General features: G+C 35.9%; 1 long non-coding RNA gene across 1 annotated transcript in view; it reads right to left on the bottom strand.

The window, feature by feature from the left end:
• Nucleotides 1-20,022, bottom strand: part of LOC135304721 (uncharacterized) — a 104,201-nt gene that overhangs the window by 16,451 nt on the left and 67,728 nt on the right. The window lies entirely within an intron of this gene.

The following is a 20,022-nucleotide window of genomic DNA, read 5'->3' as shown; positions in this document are numbered from 1 at the left end:
TCAAAATCTAGTGTTAAGATATGGCCAATAACAGGTTTTCTCTTACAGAGGCTTTATCCTTTTGTGTTATTAAGCTCATGAGTAATTCCTCTTTAGTGTTAAGCAGTACTTGAGATGGGACTCACAAACGCTCTGCATCAGTTTTGCAGATGGTGCTACCAGGTACCCAGTGTGACTCATACACATTGGACTTGTTAGCAATTGATTGAAAACTTCAAACTCGGCAATGGCAATCACAATATGCCAAGTAAGAGAGAGGAAGCTGATAACCTACACATTTCTTTCAAAAGCATAATGAATCAGGAGCCTGACATGCTGTGCTGGAAGTCCATTACACCCTTTAGTGCAGATTTAAAGAATTTTTTAAACAGAATTATAGTTTCTTTAATCTATTATACAAGCATTAGCAATTGTATTTCTACTATGCTTTAGATTGCAGTACCAGGAGCAGTGAAAGTGGATTTTGGGTTATTTGTTTTTTGATCTCAATAGTTTCTTACATTATGTCCTGTAATTTCTATGGTCTGGATTGTTCTGCTGATTCAAAGCAGCATCAGGCACCCAGGTTTTGTACAGGTCCAACAGAAGGTCCTAAGAGAAGGCTCAGTATTATGAGCAGTAGCAGTGAAATCCACACAGCAGTCCATTAATTTTAGTTGAGGTATTATCTGTGGTTTCACATGCATGCTTTGTTACCTTAATGAACTAGGATAAATATCTTAAATATCCTGGTGAGGCTTGGTATTCTCTGATTTCAGGTTTGCACAGATTTCTGATGTAGTATGATAGAGTGAAGCTAATGCAAACAGTCAAACTTCTATGTGCAAGCCCTTTTCTCCTAAAAAATCCCTCTTGAATAAGTAGGAAAAACATCTCAATACAAATGGTATATCTGATGAAGATGGTCCTGCTGTGGTGTAATTCTATTTTGTAGGTTAAAATACCACATCTGTGAATACTTTTAAGTGGTGGCTTTTAGACCACTAGTGGGTGGTTATTTCTCCTGGAGAGGTCTCAATTTGCTGTCATATTCTCTAAAGTGAATTTTTACATAGCCTCGCATATCATCTGCCATCAGTGACTTTGTATCCTATTAGTTGTCCTAATATGCTCACAACATTATTTTTCCTGGCATATTCCTTGTGCAGGTGACACACTGAGGAGCAACCTTTCAAAACTCTAGTGAGGAACAGTGTAATGAAAATATTTACCCACGGTTACTTACTGTGGTCTGATTGGCACCTATCCCGAGTGTCTATTACACTGTATAAACTTAGACTTAAAACTGTCAAAATAATATTATGATGCTATCCTGGGCTATCAAAGTTGTACTATTTCAAAAATAGTGTTTTATTATTTTTCTTTTAGGCTAACTTGCATTTTGACCGATGTTTCTGTTCTACTATATTTATTGAGGAAACTCCTTACTGGTCATTAGTCAATTTATTAGTAAATTTATTAAGCTGTCTGTATTCCATTTTGCAAATATAACAGTGAACATCAGTGTTTCTACTTCTGGCATGATCTTCTGCTGATAGTTTGCTTTTATAATGTCTTGATAGCTTTTCTACATCTTCAGGAAAATCCAGGTATCTTTTGTATCTCATTTGCTGCAAAATGTTCTTTTACAACACCAGCTGACATTAACTTATTGGGTTGTTTCTCCCAAATTTAACATTTAATTTTAGTTCTAAGGATTTCATACTGAATATTTGTTTCCATCAAAAATATAGATTTCTCATTTCCCCTACACTTAATGGGATTCTTCCTCTGTCTGTCAGGACAGTTTGCCCTGCTACCTCTCTCATGTCACACGTTAAGGTATCATTGCCTCACTGCCATGAGTAGGACTTAGCTTGTTTGCAAGTATCTTGCAAGTTTCTTGCAAAATTTTCTATATGAACAGCTCTGGGCTCATATCTCTTGGGTAGTTCTCTGTTTGTTAGACAAAATTAAAACCGTGTTGTTAAACTCACCATTAAAGTATTTCTGAGATTCTGACTATGTAAGTTTTTTTTTTTGTCTGAGGGAGGGAGGAGGTAGGAGAAGTTACTGTGGGTATCTCCAAACTTGTAAATCATTGATTCTAATAGTCCTTTTTCACTGTTCTAGAGTTTGGAGAGTAGATGGATACTGCTGATGTTTTACCCTATGTGCAGGGCCTAGAGTTAGATTTTGATACTCCTTTTAGGTTGCTTCCAACTCAGGATATTCTATGAGTTTTACTTTTTTTTTTTTAGGTTAATATTTTTCTGTGCGTATTTCAGATGTGATCTCTTTGAATTCCTGTCTTGTAAAAGCAGTTTCTTAATATTAGCAACAACTGATAATCCATCATCATTTGCCTCAGTGGGTTTCACATTTCTCCCATTTTTTTTTCATTTTGTGAATAGCTTATTCCTCAGAAAAACATACTTGAAAGGCCTTGAACAGCAAAACTATACTTTTTCTTTCTACTTAAATAAGCTTGCCACTTATATCCTAATCTTTTGTCCCTGTGTATATTAGAAAATGAGTGACTTTGTAGCCTGTGGGTCATTTATCTATCTCAGGTCTTACAAAGTTTGAGCCCCATTAGCTTCTTCTGCCTATTCAAGCTTTCTGAGATTTGCACATTGATTTCAAAGTAGATGAAGTCATCTTTCTTTTTTTAAATTCTGACCCCTTAGTTAGAGTTCACTTAAGCTGCTAAAAGAACTGAATATCCTGTTATTAATGATTTTAAAGCATATTTTCAGCAGCTCAACTGCAAAAGCAAGAATTCTTCAATCACTTCATTTTATCTTGGAAAAAAAGACCATAACGAAATAGTGGAAGAAGCTGGAACTGGTGCTGTAGTTTTACAGAAAAAACAGCATACCTATATAAGACACATGATGTATTTACTATTTTGCTAATTGAATTGTATCAATTCTTCAGTTATGATATCCATCATCACTACACTGCTGAAGTCCGTTTACCATGTCTACTAATATCAGCTGCAGGTCTAGCCCTGTAAACTATATTATAAGGTAATATAGTTTATTTTTCAGGCTAAAATGATGTTTCTAAAGGCCATTTTGGAATAAACAATTTTATATGGCCAAATATTCTGAAATGCTATTGGCTCTAATTCAGTTACTACTTTTCTCATTACTAAGTAAAAATTTTTTGTATTTAAAGGTTACATTACTTTGAGTTTTAAAAACAAGATTCATGGAGAATCCTCACAAAACTTGGTTTGGATTAAGTATTTTGCTCATTAGAAGAAATTTGGAGAACTAGCCACAATTTTTTTTATAGGCAATATATTAAATAGAATATTCACAACCTCTTAATCATCTGGGTATTACTTTGCTTATTACAGTGTAGCACAGAATAATTTTAAATTGTTTTATTATATTCTTCATTCAATCAAATAACAAAATACACATAAGAAAATGGTCAATATACAGATTATTTTTGGTTAATATTAAAGCCCACACATATATGTGATCTCTAAGAGTTTCTATTGTGTACAAAGGAAAGCAAGTTGAAATTTTAGGGTTAACAAAAGGAGGGAGTTAATTGCCTCTCATTCCATCTGTATACACAGTGATGAGTTGTTGATATCTTTTCCAGGATGAGGCATTTCAGGAAAATCCCATCTAAAATCCTTTATTTTAGAGAGAATACTCAGTCCTATTTTAATTACAACAGAGGAACTAAATGACTATTCATTATAGCAAGGTTCTGGTGTACAGATCTGGTCTTCAAGGCCTGTCAGAGAACCTGTAGGCTAAAACTAAGACCAAGAGAGTCTTATTTTATAGTAGCTTTCTTTTATTTAACCAGGTCACCATTTCTTTTCTGTTCTGTTTTGTTTTATTTTATTTCAAACTCTGTGTTTCTCTATTTAATCATTCTGTAAATAAAACTGTATAAAATCCAAACTCTGAATTTCAGCTATACTTGAACCTAACCATGAATTTGTGAATCCAATTCTTCTTTTCTCTCCATTCCTATATTTCTTTGCTCCCTCGCATCAAAGGACTGAGTATAGTTTGAGTGTGGCCAAAGTATAATAAGAATCAGACACAGGAGAAACCTGGGATGGCAGCCTATGGTTAGTCTATGTTCTTGGTAGTGCCTTGACTGAATGTTGTCTTTCTGAGCATCTTTATTATTTCCCCATTTGTATTAACGTGAGAAGTTCTGTTTAGCTTTTGACTATTCAGTGTATTGGACTATTCAGTGTTCTTCCTCGCCAGATATAGTTTGTTATCCCCTTCACTTTATCTCACTCACAGCACACTAAAAAACCCACAAGCTAAAGCCTCAAACTAGTTTTCTGAAAAGAACCAAGATCTTAGAGTTCATATCTGGCCAGCACTCTGTTTTCAGTCAATCATCCTCCAAATGACAAGCTCCTTAATTTCCTTTCTAAACATCCAGAAATAGCTCACTGTGGGACTCCCCTCCTGGCTCCTTCACTGTTTGCCCCTAACTAAAGATTTGATTCTTCATGCTGAATTGCTCCTCATACTCTGCACTGTCTGTTAATTACCTTTTGATTGACTCCCAGCTCTGCCAGGCACTCTCTCCATTCACTCTTTCAGAACTTAACTTCAACTCATATCAAATTCTACTTCATTAATGACTATCACTGTCTCACTGCAGAAAGCTTCTCAAAACTTTTGACTTCTCAAACTAGATCATGTGTGCATGTCTCAAATTAATTTCACTACCATTTGAGAACTTGCCAAGAAGATACAGCATATTTCTATGAGTTACTGTGGCCACAAGCCATTATTTCAAATGCAAACAGTAATTTGCTTTACTATAGCCTTTAATTAGTATGCAATTAACCTGGATATGTCATCACTACATAGCTATTATTATTAATTATTCTATGCTAGCCAGGGCAGCTGGTTTTCTCTTATGTTTCCTCAAATACCATTAACAGTAGATTTCTGAGCACTTCAAAAAGCCAGACTGTGCCCAGATTGTTAATGTTCTCTGACCTTTGGGGAAGCCTAATTAGAATAGTTGGGGAATTTCAAATGGAAATAAAGAGCATAGCAATTTATAATTAGGCTTAAACATTTGGCTCAAGAAATGGTTGAAAAGAAGTTAGATTTCCTTGGTGGCTTACCATGCACTTAAACAAAATATTCTGTGCATTGAAGATAAATGTGTTAGAACATGATATGTAATAAAGAAAATTAGAATTGCAGCCATGAGAAGGCATCCTAACAGGAGATTTTGTATTTTACTAAAAGCTACCCACTTTTGTCCCTTTTCACATTAGTTATCTTAGTTTCAGAGCCAAGGTGTTTGGAAAGAGGAAACAAAAAACGCTTTGGTATGTGACTGATAGTTGTCTGAGGGAAGGAGGGATTGAGAACGTTTTGTTTGGATCAATATTTAAGTTATGTCAGTAATATCTAAGCAGGATATAAATACATAGAATAACAAATCTGTATTATGATCTAGATGCAGACCTTTTGTCTGAGATTATCATTGCAGAAAGTACAAATTATATCACTGCTTCCCTAGAAACATTTAATGGAAATAATGACTCATTGACTATTTAGAATAATATAATAGATTTATAGAAATGTTAAGATTGGAAAACACCTCCAATATCTTTGAGTTCAACCTTTGACTGAATATCACAACTAAACCAAAGCAACAAATTTGTCCATGTCCAGTTATTTCTTGAATACTAGGAATTGTATCTACACCACTTCCCTGGGCAGACTCTTTCAGTGCTTCATAACCCTTGTGTAGGATTGTGCCCCCTAATGACAAGAGTGGCAAAGTTAGCCTTTGTCCCCCAAAAAAGGAAAGAAACCCAAAAGTTTCTCTCAACGATTAGGTGAAAAGCCACCTCATAGAATCTCAGAGACTTCACCAAATACTCGAGGTCATCTAATTGGATAGAAGCCAAAAAGTCCCCCCTGTCCCATTAGGTAGAAAAGAAGAGAACAAAAGAACTAAACTGCTTTTGTGAGGTGTTTATACCAGGGGAGACCTCTGTACCTGGCTCAAGTTTTTATGTTTGTTTTTTTGCCTTTTATTAAAACTTTTTTGTTTCTAACACTGCAGCAGAAGCCGTCCTGCTTATTATATGCCCCCAAAAGGTAATATCTAAGCTATCCTTGGGTGTGTCAGGTTCCCTTTGAGGGTTTATAAGACCTGGCTCAAGAAAAAGAAACCTAACACCCTTGCACTGAAGAAATTCTTTCTGATGTCCAACCTAAACCTCCCCTGGCATTGCTTGAGGCCATTTCCTCTTGCCTTGACACTAGCTGCCTGTGAGGAGAAGCTGTACCCACCTGGCTACACCCTCCTTTCATGAAATTGTAGAGAGCGGTAAGGTGCCCCCTGAGCCTCCTTTTCTCCAGGTTAAGCGAACTCAGTTTCCTCAGCTGCTCCTCACAGGACTTTCCCTCTAGACCCTTCACCAGTTCCATTGCCCTTCTCTGGACACACTACAGTGCTTCAATGTCTGTCCTGCAGTGAGTGGCCCAGAACTGAACACAGGATGCATTGTGTGGCCTCACCAGTGCTGAGTACAGGAGAACATTCCCTGCCCTGGTCCTGCTGGACCAGTATTGCTGGCACAAACCAGGATTAGACTGGCCTTCTTCTGGGCACAGCTGAATTATGTTCAGTCAGCTTTTGACCAGCATTCTCAGGTCTTTTTCTCCTGGGCATCTTTCTAGACATTTTCTTTTTCCAGCCTGTGGCATTGCATAGGGTTGTTGTGACCCAAGTGCAGGATCTGGAACTTCACCTTATTGAACCAAATGCAAGATGGGACCATTGGCCTTGGCCCATCATTCCAGTCTGTCCAGATCCCTCTGCAGAGCATTCATTCCATCCAGCAGATCAACACTCCCACACAACTTGGTGTCATACAAAAACTCATTGTGGGTTCACTTGACCCCCTCATCCAAATCGCTTTTCCTACACAGTATGTCATTGCACAATAGGAAAATAATAGAAACAGGGAACTAAGGTGCAATAGAGCATGCTGGGAAAACCCAGTTCTAATATTGTCTCTATCATTGACATCTACAGGGCATGATCTGTGGCTCAGAGCTGTAAATTTAAGTGTTTCTAGTCAGAAAAAGCGTGTTGATACAGTGAGACGATGGCAACACTGTGAACCCAGCAGTGTGCAGGGATACACTGACTTAGCTTTAGGTGTTAGCTGCTGAGCTGAAAGCATTACAGCTGGATTAGGCTCATGCTGTATCCTCACTTGCCGGCCAAGGCAGGCACAACTAACCCAGACCTAAACTTGCTCTGCAGAGAGCACTACCTCCACCCCACAGGAGGATTTGTTCCCTCCCTCCAGGAGCCAGTTCATCAATCCCTGACACAGCATTGCCTGAGTGAGGAGGCATGCTTAGCTGCCATTAGTGACCATGTCCTGCACACCATTCATTTTTTCCTCATTGGTCATGTCAGCTAACAGTCTGCAGAGGTTCTTTTAGTAGTACCATTTCTTCTCCTTTGTGTAGTCTCCAGCACAGGGCTAAGAATGAAAGAAGAAAAACAGTGCAATCTCAGCAATGTGGCAGTGACTCCTCTCCCCACAATTTGAAGATGGATTGATCCATGTTCTTCTCCTAAGTTAACACAGTAAGGGAGAAAAGCAGATTTTCCACCAGGACTAAATTGGTTCTCACCCAAAAGCTTCAGTATCATAGTGTATACCAATACTCAAATTTTAATGAAATAAATACCATGAGACACAGTCACTAAACAATGATTTCAAAACATCTATTACCATCATAGTAGCATTGATGTTTTGCAGATGGGATAGGTGTCTAATCTCCTTATTGCACCTAGATACAATTGTTTAGACATTCAGGTGTTGTATTAAAACCTTGTTGGCACTATGGTAATTAGCTCGTAGGATTAAAATTTTTAACCTGAAAATGTAGACTATTTTTTTTTAATCAATTGAAAGAAATTGAGAAAGAGTCAGACAATAAACTAGGAAAATGTTCTGTACTGGCTGTTCCTTGAAAGTAGTGTTAATTAATGCTCCTCTCATTTTTGGCCAAGGGGATGGGTAGCTTAAGATGAGCTTCTCTACTTAACATAGTTCTGTGGTCATGCATTTCATTTTACCATTTTTATCAACATGAGGATATAAGAAAGGAGAAAAATAATAAAAAACCTTTCATGGAGCACAATCATAAATTCTCAGAACTCCATGCTAAGTAAATACAAGTTAAAGCCCTAAGATAATATCATTTGCAAGCTCTGAAAACCAGGAATTTTGTATGTAAGTAATCTGTGAAAAACCTAACACGTTATGATAGCCTGTGTGGGTCCTGGCTTCTCTTTTGTTCTCATTGTTATATTGACCTATTTTTGAAGGATTTATTACTGCTTATCAGATAAGTTCATGAAGTATGTGTAAAAAAAAAGCTGGTTGATACACTTTTCTTTTTTTCCTTCGGATGACCATATGCTGTAACACACTGCTTTTTTTTTTTTTTTTTTTTTTTTTTTGTGAAGCATTTATTTTCATTTGCCTTAGTATTTAAACAAATATTTCATTCAAAACCTGGAAAAAAAATGAGGAGAGTGTTTAGGAATCTGCTTTTAAAGCCTCAGACTACTAGCATGAATCTGCAGTAAAAAAATGTTTAAAGATTTGGATGAAATTAATTTTGTATTTCTGGAGATACCTTTCTCCCAGATTCTATGCAGCTGTTATAAGTAATATTCCAAGGTCATGGTCATCCTTCAAGAGCTGATATAATGTTTTTATGGATATTTCTGATAGCAAATACCTGAAGAGAAGCATTGGCATTTCATGTCAGTGCTGGAATTAGAGAATAGTCTATTATTTTGCTCTTGTGATTTATGATAAACCTAGGAACACAACATAATTATATAATTATAATTCTGCACTGATAGGTATTATCCCTTTGTATTGTCTCAGGAATGAGTCTTGAAAATCTGTTTACCTGGCAAGTCGCTGGTTTGTCTTCTCTGAAAGGGTGTTGCCTTCCTGGTTTGTCTAATGAACTAATGCTCATAAATGACTTAATGGTCAGAAAACAGAACTTTGTCATTTCTTAAAAAATGCTGGAAAGTATGTGGGAGAGGAGACATCCAGAAAAGTGTGTGCTCTCAGGTACAAAATCATTTACTTGTTCTGGAGCATAGAGTCCACTGTTATCTTTAAAGCTGGCCACACATTTCCCTTCAAAAAGTACAATATGGCGAGAGATTTAAGATGCCTCTTGAGATGTATTTCTTTTGATTTTTCAGTTCTATGTTCAAGTGAAATTAGCAGTGTAATTCCATGCAGAATTTGCTGGTACATCCATAAAAAAGAAGTGTTTCTAATCTTAAATTTGACCCAATGCATTCTGTCTATGTCCTGTTTAGAGGATGATTTCTAGATCTAAGAATCATTTCTTAATCTGTTTTCTTTGTTCACAGCATCTTTTTGACAAACACCAATGAAAATGGATGGTGGGTGAGTGTCATTGAGTCAACTGAGATTAGAAAGATTTCTATGGCCTCCTGTCCCGTAACTCTGCTACCATCCCTTGGAAAAGGATTCACTTCCTTGGAATTCCTGTTCTGGGAAAAGTTGATTGTGTTTACTTATTTGTTGAAGAGGTGCTTTATTTTTAGATGTGTAGTCTGAATATCAGCTGACGTCATCTATCTGTGCAGGCATACAAGAGCCAGTATAAATCTAGAATAACTGTATATGCTCAGTCATTCCTTGCTGTATTCCTCATTCATTCATAATTCTAGTGAAGCTTCATCTCTAGGCTTAGTATGGAATGGATCAAATTCTGAGCTATCTGTATGGATATATATAGATAGCTATTTCATATAGATAGATAGATAGATAGATAGATAGATAGATAGATAGATATTCAATATCTATAACATGTTGGAAAAATATCCTTCAAAGACTAACCAGGTACAACTCCATTGCTCTCCTTGCACCTAAAATTTTATGCCAGCTACAGAAATTCAAATTTTAAGATACTGTTACGTACTGATTTATGAACCTCAGAATCAGTAGTGTCATAGTGTATTAAAAAAAAAAAAAGAGAGAGAAAATGAAATTGTATTTTCTAAATCTGATTTAGGCATTAATAAAGAGTTTTGTATCTCTGTTTCCCTCACTGGCTATTATACTTCTAGTTCTACTCTTTATAATTTAGCTACATGGGGATAATGTGCTTTTCTCAATTCAAGCTGCTATAATATTAGCAACACAGTTGGAAATATTCATACATAAATATGCATATAGTCCCTTCCTTGCATATTAGAATAGCATCCACAAAAATGGCTGGAAGTTTCTGATGCTCTGTTAATTGGAGTCAGAAATGCTATCAAAATTTATTTAAAACATATTTGACTGACAAGTTATATACTCTAAATTACTGCTGATATTTTTGACAGACACATCTAATTACTGCTAATTAGTTCTGAATTAATTATAAAATTACATGTTTACATTGATTAGTATGCATCAAAGTGCAAATGGTCATTCTGAGGACATAATTTATAGTTCCACATAAAGTAAAACAGGCAAATCTGGTATTGAAAATGAAAAGTCTGTGAACAGAAGTGTTTCTGCACATAATGAATGATACACTCCACATGGCTCGCCAAAATAGGGCAGTATTTGCAACAAACTAGAAGCAAGCAAAACAGCAGTAGTTTCAGTTCTGCTAGGACTGAGCAGTTTTTTCAGCTTTATATGAATTAGCCATCATAATTAAGACTGCTGTATTTTCTTCAATAAATAAGTTAAAAACTTTTGTATGATTCTTTCGGGAAAAAAATCTCAGTTTTTCTTGGAAGCTCCTTCCTTCCTTCCTTCCTTCCTTCCTTCCTTCCTTCCTTCCTTCCTTCCTTCCTTCCTTCCTTCCTTCCTTCCTTCCTTCCTTCCTTCCTTCCTTCCTTCCTTCCTTCCTTCCTTCCTTCCTTCCTTCCTTCCTTCCTTCCTTCCTTCCTTCCTTCCTTCCTTCCTTCCTTCCTTCCTTCCTTCCTTCCTTCCTTCCTTCCTTCCTTCCTTCCTTCCTTCCTTCCTTCCTTCCTTCCTTCCTTCCTTCCTTCCTTCCTTCCTTCCTTCCTTCCTTCCTTCCTTCCTTCCTTCCTTCCTTCCTTCCTTCCCTCCCTCCCTCCCTCCCTCCCTCCCTCCCTCCCTCCCTCCCTCCCTCCCTCCCTCTCTCCCTCCCTCCCACTAGGACAATAAAAACCTTTCCTTTACACAAGGGAAAATACCTGTGTGTAGTTGCATATAGTCAGATAAATTAAAAATATATGAGGCAGTATGTTCAGCGACACTGGAGAGCTACAACACATGAAGAAAAGAAAAATCCCCCTATCCTCCTGCATTCTTTTGTTTGTGTTTGCACAAGAGATTACATCAAGAATCGAGCTAAAACCCAGCATGCTTCCTGCCTGTGATTTTCATGTCCCATTTCAGGTTAAAGGACTGTGTGATGCACTCAGTGCTGTAAGAATTGCTCAAGGTTCTGTTGTCTGTTACTATTATTGGCATTACTGTAGACAGTTGAGAAAAAGCCTTGGAACCAGCATATCTGCCCATGGCTGAGCACGAAGGAATAAATGTTCTTTAATTACAAATGACTCTTCTGTCTTTATCCCTCAAAGCATATTCTAGAGCTCATCTCAAGCCACTAAATGAGCATAGAATAATAAAGGAGCAGCACATTCTTGAATCCAGTAAAATGTGCCCAAAAGGCTGGTTTTGCCCTGCATTCAAAACATTAGAAATATATGTATGAGAAATGTATTTTTTGACTTAGTGGAATATTATGAAAATGCAGTACAGAATGCCATTTGACAGATCACAGTGACATGCAATGTATTTCAATAGGTAAGAAAGTCTGACTGAGAACTCTTTTATTGACAGTGAGACATCTGATCAATTCAAAACAAGAAGCTATTTTTCTTATAGGGATTGATTGGTTTTGGTTTTGGTTGTTTTTAACTGCTTGCTAAAAATTAAACCCCCCTCCTAGAATGAAATTATTTTAAAACAAAGTATTTTAAAAGTAATCTGTCCCCCATAAGTTTCTTCACTAAAGCCAGAGCTTCTTGGACAAAATTCCCTACCTTTGTTATTCAGTGAATTTAATGATCTGAGGTAGTCATGAGTTTACCCTGAAAAGAAGGTGCTGCTTATTAGCAAAAGCACGTGTTATATAGTGTGATCACTCAGTTTTGTAGCTTTGCAGAAGTTTTGTTCAAATGTTGCCTAATGAATGTCTCTAGCCTTAAAATATTCTGTTGTGTGGAGGGCTCTGTAGAGTCCTATCTGTTGAATTGCAGCTACACCACAGGTGTATTTGATCTGGGGTTTCTTATAACTGAAAGAATTATAAAAGTGTTACATGCTGACTTTCTTTTCAACTAGGCGCATCTGGGTGTTATTAGTCAAAGAAAAGTATCTTGCTTCCTAAGCAGATTTAATACATAACAAACGATCTAACAAACAAACACACACACACACAAAATAGCCCACCAAAACAAAGAAAACAAACAACAAAACAAAGCAAAACAAAAATCAAAACACCTTTTCTAATTCTCATGTATTCTTTATGATCTTTTTCCAGCTATGAGCAGTTTATGTATTTGAATGAAGAGTGCCTAGTCATAAATGATATTTATCAGCCTACTTTGTCATGAGTTAATACACAAGTTCATCATGTACCAAAACCATGCTGTTGACAGAGCAAAGAGACAACAGATTTTCCCCTCACCTCCTTATGAGATGCTCATAGGGCACAGGTTAGCACTCTGGACTATGTGTCCTGGGACTTAAGGGTTTTTAAGCTACATTTAACTGCATTTGATATTGTTAGTATAGAATGAGGCAAACTCTCCTTCAACAGAGAGGATGAATTGAAAATTAAAGTTCTGCAATATCTAAAAGCATATACATTATAACATGCCATATTTTTTACACCAGTTTTTCCTTAGAGGTTTCACTTGAAATATAGGGCTGAGCATGAAACAAATAAGTATACATGAGTAAAACTGTCCCCTTAACCCAGGTTAAAATGTCCTCTTTCTGCATTTCAGTCACTGCAGTGCCAGCCTGAAAATGGGAATGATAGGAAAAAGACTTCAAATAAAACTCAAGTTGACTAGCCTACTTTCGTGGAAGAAAGTGTTTTTTACCTTTCTGCATTACCAGACAAAACTGATTTCATTTGTGAATCATTTTCTAAAATGTAAGGTCATATTACTGAACACTGCATATAAAGCTTGTAACATCTTCCAAAAAGGGACCAATCAAGCATTAACTTCTCCTCAGAGTATTTTTATTTCTCAAACTGTTTATTCCTTTACATGCTTTTATTTTTTGTGGGTGTATTTTACTCTCCTGCTGTAAACATTGCCCCACAGTTGGATACACAAAATTAAATCATTTAATGGATTTGTGGTTCAGTTGATTGAGGTCCCTGGGTCTCTCTGCGCTCCTGGCAGCCATCTTATTTGGTCTGTTACTGTCATTCACTGTCATTTCCACTTGGCTGGCGCCTGTGACAGGTCAGATTACTGGATGTGCTCAAAATATGATATGAAAGAGGGGACTGTGATTCTGATACTGATGGGTAGTGCTCTGCTTGCTACAGCTATCTGAGGAGATCTTAGTAAATGCAGTTTCCTCAGGCTGTTTGGGGAGTCAGTGAAAGAACTGATGGTAAATTGAGGGACCATCTGTGTACATTTTCTGATAAGCTGATGCTTTCTGAAATGCATTTCCATTACATGCGTATTGTTAAAGGCAGAAGCTGGTTTACTGACTCAGGATTATTTTATAATAAGTTACATTTTTAAACATTGGCCAAGTTGAACACCATTTCATCTATCTTTTGTACATTTATTTCTGTTCTGTTCAGCTAAACAATTTCAGGTTTTGGGATATTAAATTAATTGTGCAGCCTTTCTCTACTTTCCCTACCTCAAAAGCTCCATTTTCCCACAAAATAGCTACATAATTTAGAGAATATGCCAAGATTTTTTTTATAACAGTTTAGTGAAATAGCTCAAAATATTTAATATATGTGCTATTAAAGAACTTGACAGTTTGTAGAAGAATTTGGAACATTTCACTGCTCGTAGCTGTGATTCAGAGACAGATACTGCAGCAGCTTCAGCAACTGCAGTCAGTGAATTACTGTGACTCAAAATAGATTTATAAAAATAAAATTTAAAAAAGTTGGTGTGCCAATTATAAGAGAGAAAAAAAATATAGTTCTGGATGAAAAGAGAATTGTAAATAAAATTGATGACATCTCAAAGGATTAACACTAATCTTACTTTTTTTTCTTTAGTAGAATTTAAGAAAAAATATAATAAAAGAAAATATGTATTTCTATAAAAATGTCTCTGAGTTTTCATGGAACTTTGTAGCTCATTTAGTTCAAAGTGTAAAGCCAAATTTATTGGCAGTGCAGCATTAAATGTAAATGTGAAATTCACATTTCATATAAAATGAGAACTGGGATGAAGTTAGCCAGCCTGCCTTTGCCATAAGGGTAAAGAAAATGAATAACTCAGTTTGTCACTATTTTGAGGGATCTAATGTAGATTATGTAGACTAAATAATGGTTAAAATCATTACATATGGGTGGTTGTCCACAAATGGACAAACCTGATTTCCAAATTTTCTATATTCTTCAGTCCTACCAGATTTTGTTGTAATCCAGAACCACTTACTGTTATAAGAAAGAATTTTGATCTCTGTTGTTTTGTAAGGACACTAATGCCTGTACAAACCTTTCTTTTTCAGGAACTTAGCATGAATAGTTTTGATCATAAAAGATGTTACTTCTCCTGTTTACACACAAAAAAGGGGTGTGATCAAAATAAATTGGCCTTTATTTTACATTAACATGTGGTCATAGGGCTAATAATGATGTCTAAAACCATTTCTATGGTCTCTTTGCACAATGTATAGGATATGAAAATGTCACTCCACCAAACAGCTAAATTTCCTCTGCCGAAGAATTATTTGGGGAAGTGTAAAATACACTGCAGAGGGCATGCAGAGACTTATTTTACATTATAAATGGCAAGTTCTTTCTGAGATATGTTTCAGAGAAACCAGAATATTTATTTGCAACACTCAAAATCCTGCAGAAAATGCATAGCCTGAAGAAGTGGAGCCTAAATCTATCAAAAGGCCTCATCTCTGATGAGGTTTTCTGCTGTCTGATTGTTTGGGCTTAGAAAAGTAATGAAAAAGCCATAAAACAAAAATAATTTTATATAGCTGTTATGTAGTAAGACAGAATTATACAGGAATAATAAACTATCTATGAAGAAAAATATTTTGAAAGTATTTGTAAAGACTAATTTGAAAGAAAGAATAATAAAAGTGTTTTGTTTGTTTGTTTGGGTTTTTATCCTTATATTGACCCAATATGAAGAAGTTTCCAAATATTTTTTATGCATGATATTTCTTGTCTTGTGCCCATTATTCTGGATACTTTTTTCTTGTCACAGAAGGCAAGATTTTCTTTCTCTATTCAGCTCACATCTTTCCTGGCCTCATGGGATCATTCCACACTCTGGAGAATGTGAATATCCTAGGAAATACTTCTGCCTTGGAGAAGAGGTGCCAATAATTATCTCTGAAACTCTATTAATATATATCTTCTTTGAGCTGCCATCTGGGAGTGTGAAAAGAAAGCAGAGGAACAAAGCTGGTTCCATTGACTTACTTCTTCCTGGTCCCAATGACCTTGCCCTTGCCCAAAATTCAAAGAGGGCAGCTGATAGACCCTGATGGAAAATCTCTGATACACACAATTCTCTACACTATGTACCAGAGACCTCCTGCTATCTCACAATTTTACCTCAAAATGCCTACCATAGCCTCTTTGCTCCCCTTAAAACTAGGGGACCTAGAGAAAGGGAATATGGTGCGTGTACATGGTGACTTCATCCCTCACAGACCTTTCTACATTTAGCAGAAGTGCAATAGCATTTGGGAAGATTCTAGAAGAAGGCAGGAGATGGGATTGCTCACAGATAAAAATTGAGATAATTCTTTTAGGTATCAGGAATGAATTAATGAATTTTTGAATGCAAATAAATTTGGGTAGATGACACTGTTATTTGTGTCATGTTACCTGACTACATGAAGGTTCTCACCAGCATTTAATGTAATTTAATATGACATGTTGCAGCAGAAATTCAAATTACAATCATATCAGTACCCTTCTTGTCTGGTACATCATGTAAGTCTGAAACCATGTGTTAGCATTAATAAACAGCAAGTTTATACCTGCATGAAGACAGAAATTTTATTATTAGTAATCTCTTTGCTAGGGCAGATAATTCACTTTCCTTTTCTCTACCTTGTATTAAAGATGAAACAGAATTGTATTTTTACAATTACTGGACTGAGGGAAAATTAATGTCTTCTCTGCTGAAAAATTTAAACCTTCTATTTTTCCTCTTTCAAATCTTGCAAGAATATTTTATCAATTACTTCAAAGAGAGTAAAAAAAAAAAGTATTATAATTAGACAGTTTATGGTGCATGAATGCTCAGAACATAAAAAAAAAAATCTAAGTTATTTATTTAGTTACTTCTGTCTAACAGAATCAAGACTTTATATGCTGCATAATTTATACCTTAGTAGGAAAACACATGTTAAAGGCTTGCTATTTTTTTTTTCTCCTGCAAATGAAAGTTTAAATTAAGAATCCTACTGTAAGCTTCACTCTGTCCATCTGTGCATAGTTGTCCAGACCCTCATCCAAAAATAAATTTTTTAAACTGAGTAGTCTTTTTTTTTCACCTTTTCCCCCTGGAGTTTTTGTTCCTCCTTTAGTGCTTTGAAAGATCAGACCTTATAGAAGGCGTTAGTAATCTTAGGATGATGCAGTGATACATCATGATCAGGTGAAGGTAACCATGATACAGGTCACTTGAAATGTCAATGATACAATGACACAGGTCACTTGAAAAAAATTCTGCCAGATTCTGCTGTAAGTATTACCTGTTGAGGAACATATTTCCAAATCCTGGAATGACACCATCAGCATATTAGGATGCTGGTGAGGAGAGGGACACTACACCTGCCTGAATTAGGAAATTGGCAGATCCCAAAGCTGGAGCATCGCTGTAGATGCTACAACTGTGCTACAGCCCAACTAGCTAGCACTCCCCCAAACCAACACCATTTTGGAGTCAGCATGGCAGAGTGACTGTCCTCAGCAAATATTTTGCATCTAGCCATCTGTTTTCCATGCTAATTGCATGTGTGCATAATTTCTTGTGCCAATTTTCCTCAGCGCTAATGAATAGTCTCAGGCACTTTACTTCTAGGGATGTAGCTCCCAATGCTCATATACACCATGGCTGGATTTAGTTTAATGTTAAAAAGCAGGATCCTTTCCCTGAGTTATTTTCTTGTTTACAGAAAGCTACTTGAAAGTTTCTAGGACTGAGCAAGTACTGTTATGTGTGCTAAATTTACATCACATAGAGAAATACAGATAGACCAGGACAACTGTTCACTTACTAACAAGCCACATTTGACATGTGGTGTTCCTTATGTATTGGCTATTTTCTACCATTTCTTGTAAGTTTTCTCCAGACTGTATAAATCAAATGTGCAAGCTAGAATTTAAAATATTTCTTACTTTTGCTACTGGCCCAGCAATTCAAGAATACTGCTGTAATAGAATCGTAGAATCACAGAATGTCTTGGGTTGGAATGCACCTTAAAGATCCAGTTCCAGCCCTTCTGCCTTGTACAGTGACACACATAGTACTAATGTCTCCAGCCTCTTTTTGGATTGTGTTCAATTAAATGTTCCAATTATCTTAAGCTTTTACTTTCTCCTTCTTTCTCTGTCACAGAATATTCAGCTGCCTTCACAATCTTTGAGTCATATTACTTTACTGCAGTGTTAGATTTTTTCTTTCATTTTGATTCAAAATAGCCAGTATCTTCCCATAGTTGTACCCTTTCCATTTTGAAAACTGTAATCAATTTGTAATGCCCTTTAATCTCATCAATAGCAAGTTATCATATGAGAAAACAATAGTTATTTCAGTTCTTCTATCCAATTTTCCTTTAGTTGTATAAGTAGTTCTCACCATTCTTTGAGAATGTGCATTGTTCAACATGCCAGATGTAAAAAAAAAATTGCTTTATTTTTTAATAGCCAATTAGGTTTTACTTTCTGACGGCATTTCGTGGAATCCTGGTTAATGTCTCTTAATGTGGCAGCTGAGAGAACATGGGGAAAATAATGTAGACTTTTGTTTCATGATTCTAGCAAGTTTTATACCTAGGAAAAAGAATTTCCTTCGTTCTGCTTTTACACATTTTTCTTAGTAGACAATATTTTGTGCAAAAAAAGCTGCCAGATTGTTCTTGGACAGTGATACTTGTGAAAATATGATCAATGCTTTGGAAAACAAAATTATAACTGTATATAAAGCAATGGGTAGTACAAAAATTCAGTTTTCCTAGAAATATATATATTGGGTTTTTTTATTTCCAAAATCATGATTTATAGATGCATGATCAAATATATCTTGATGCTTCATCTCAAAATTTCTTGAAGTGGAACAGGATCCCTTCAAGAAGTCCACTTATATATCTGTATCGTATGTCAGCAGAAAAATTTTATGGAAATGCACTGACATGGAGAGGTATCATTATTTCAATATATTCATACATTTTATGAAAATAGAAAGACATAAGGAATCCATTAGCTTCTCACTGTTATTACTATAAATTCTGAACCAAAAAACAATTTATGCAATTGAGCATCTTTGTATTTATAAAAATGCTTCCTGAATTCAATGGATCTAGTACTTTTAAGGGCTTAATATGAGGCTAGCAAAGCAAATCAGACAATTCAGATTCTCAGCTGAAATGTAGTGGTGAAGCGGTTCACAATTCATCCTGCTTGCCAGTCCAAATTCAAGCTTTTCAAAGTATGTGGGACCATCAGAAATCTTTCCCAATTTCCTTATTCATCAGAAGCACAATCAGTGGTGCTGCTAATGATCCGCAGATTCCATCCTCAGACTAATAGCACAGAAAAAAAAAAAAAATCAGGTGTCACAAATTCTTAGAGATATTTTCCTCTGTGAACAAAGGGACCAAAACATTGGGTCCAATATAATTCTGTAACAATCTATATGATTCATAGGTGTTCAAAAAAGATTTAAAAAGTGGTTCAAGACCCTGGTTCAAAATAGAATACTGTCATCATCTTAGGATTTTCTTTGTTTTCTTTTTCCCCTAGGAGAACCAAGAAATAAAACAGGAATAAAAGAATCCTAAAGTTGCATGGGACAATGGCATAACACATTTTTGATATTGAATTATTTACCCTCAGCTAGGGTGTTGCTTGGTAAAAACTTTCTCTCCATTCTCTATAATAATTTGTTCTCCTTGCAGCCACCAGGCTTCAAGCAGAAGCCCTTCAACGGTTGCAACACAACATTTGACAATAAGGTTATTAATGGAAATATTAAATCAGCCTCTAGGATGACCCTTAGCTAGTTTTACCAATCACGTCCTTTAGGGAATATTTCTCTTTCCATACACTGGGTTTTGCCAAATCATTATTTGCAAATTTAATGTTAGTTGATACCTTTCCCACCTTAAATAATCTGTGTATGACACCATAACAGGTAGGTTATTGAAATGGATTAAACCTACTTTATTTTCCTTTGAAAACTTGCTTTTAGTGAAATCTGAATAATCCAGAAGGCTTCAAATATCAAATACCCATGTGGTTTTTTTATTCTGCTTTCCTTTTGCTTGCTGATCTTTATTCATTTCATCAGAATGTTCTCTATCCTCCTGTATAATCTGTGATTATATTTATAAGCCTATAAATAGGCTTATAAATCAGGTGCTTTTATATTTCTTCTTTTAAAGTTATCATTAAGAAAACTTAAAGATATTTTTATTTCTGGTCATATGAAGCTATGAGGAATTTATCAAGACTTGCCTGGACACCAAAACAAAGCACTATA

This window comes from Passer domesticus, chromosome 1 (genome assembly GCF_036417665.1).
Source record: "Passer domesticus isolate bPasDom1 chromosome 1, bPasDom1.hap1, whole genome shotgun sequence".
NCBI lineage: Eukaryota > Metazoa > Chordata > Aves > Passeriformes > Passeridae > Passer > Passer domesticus.
This window is presented reverse-complemented; position numbering and strand designations above follow the sequence as displayed.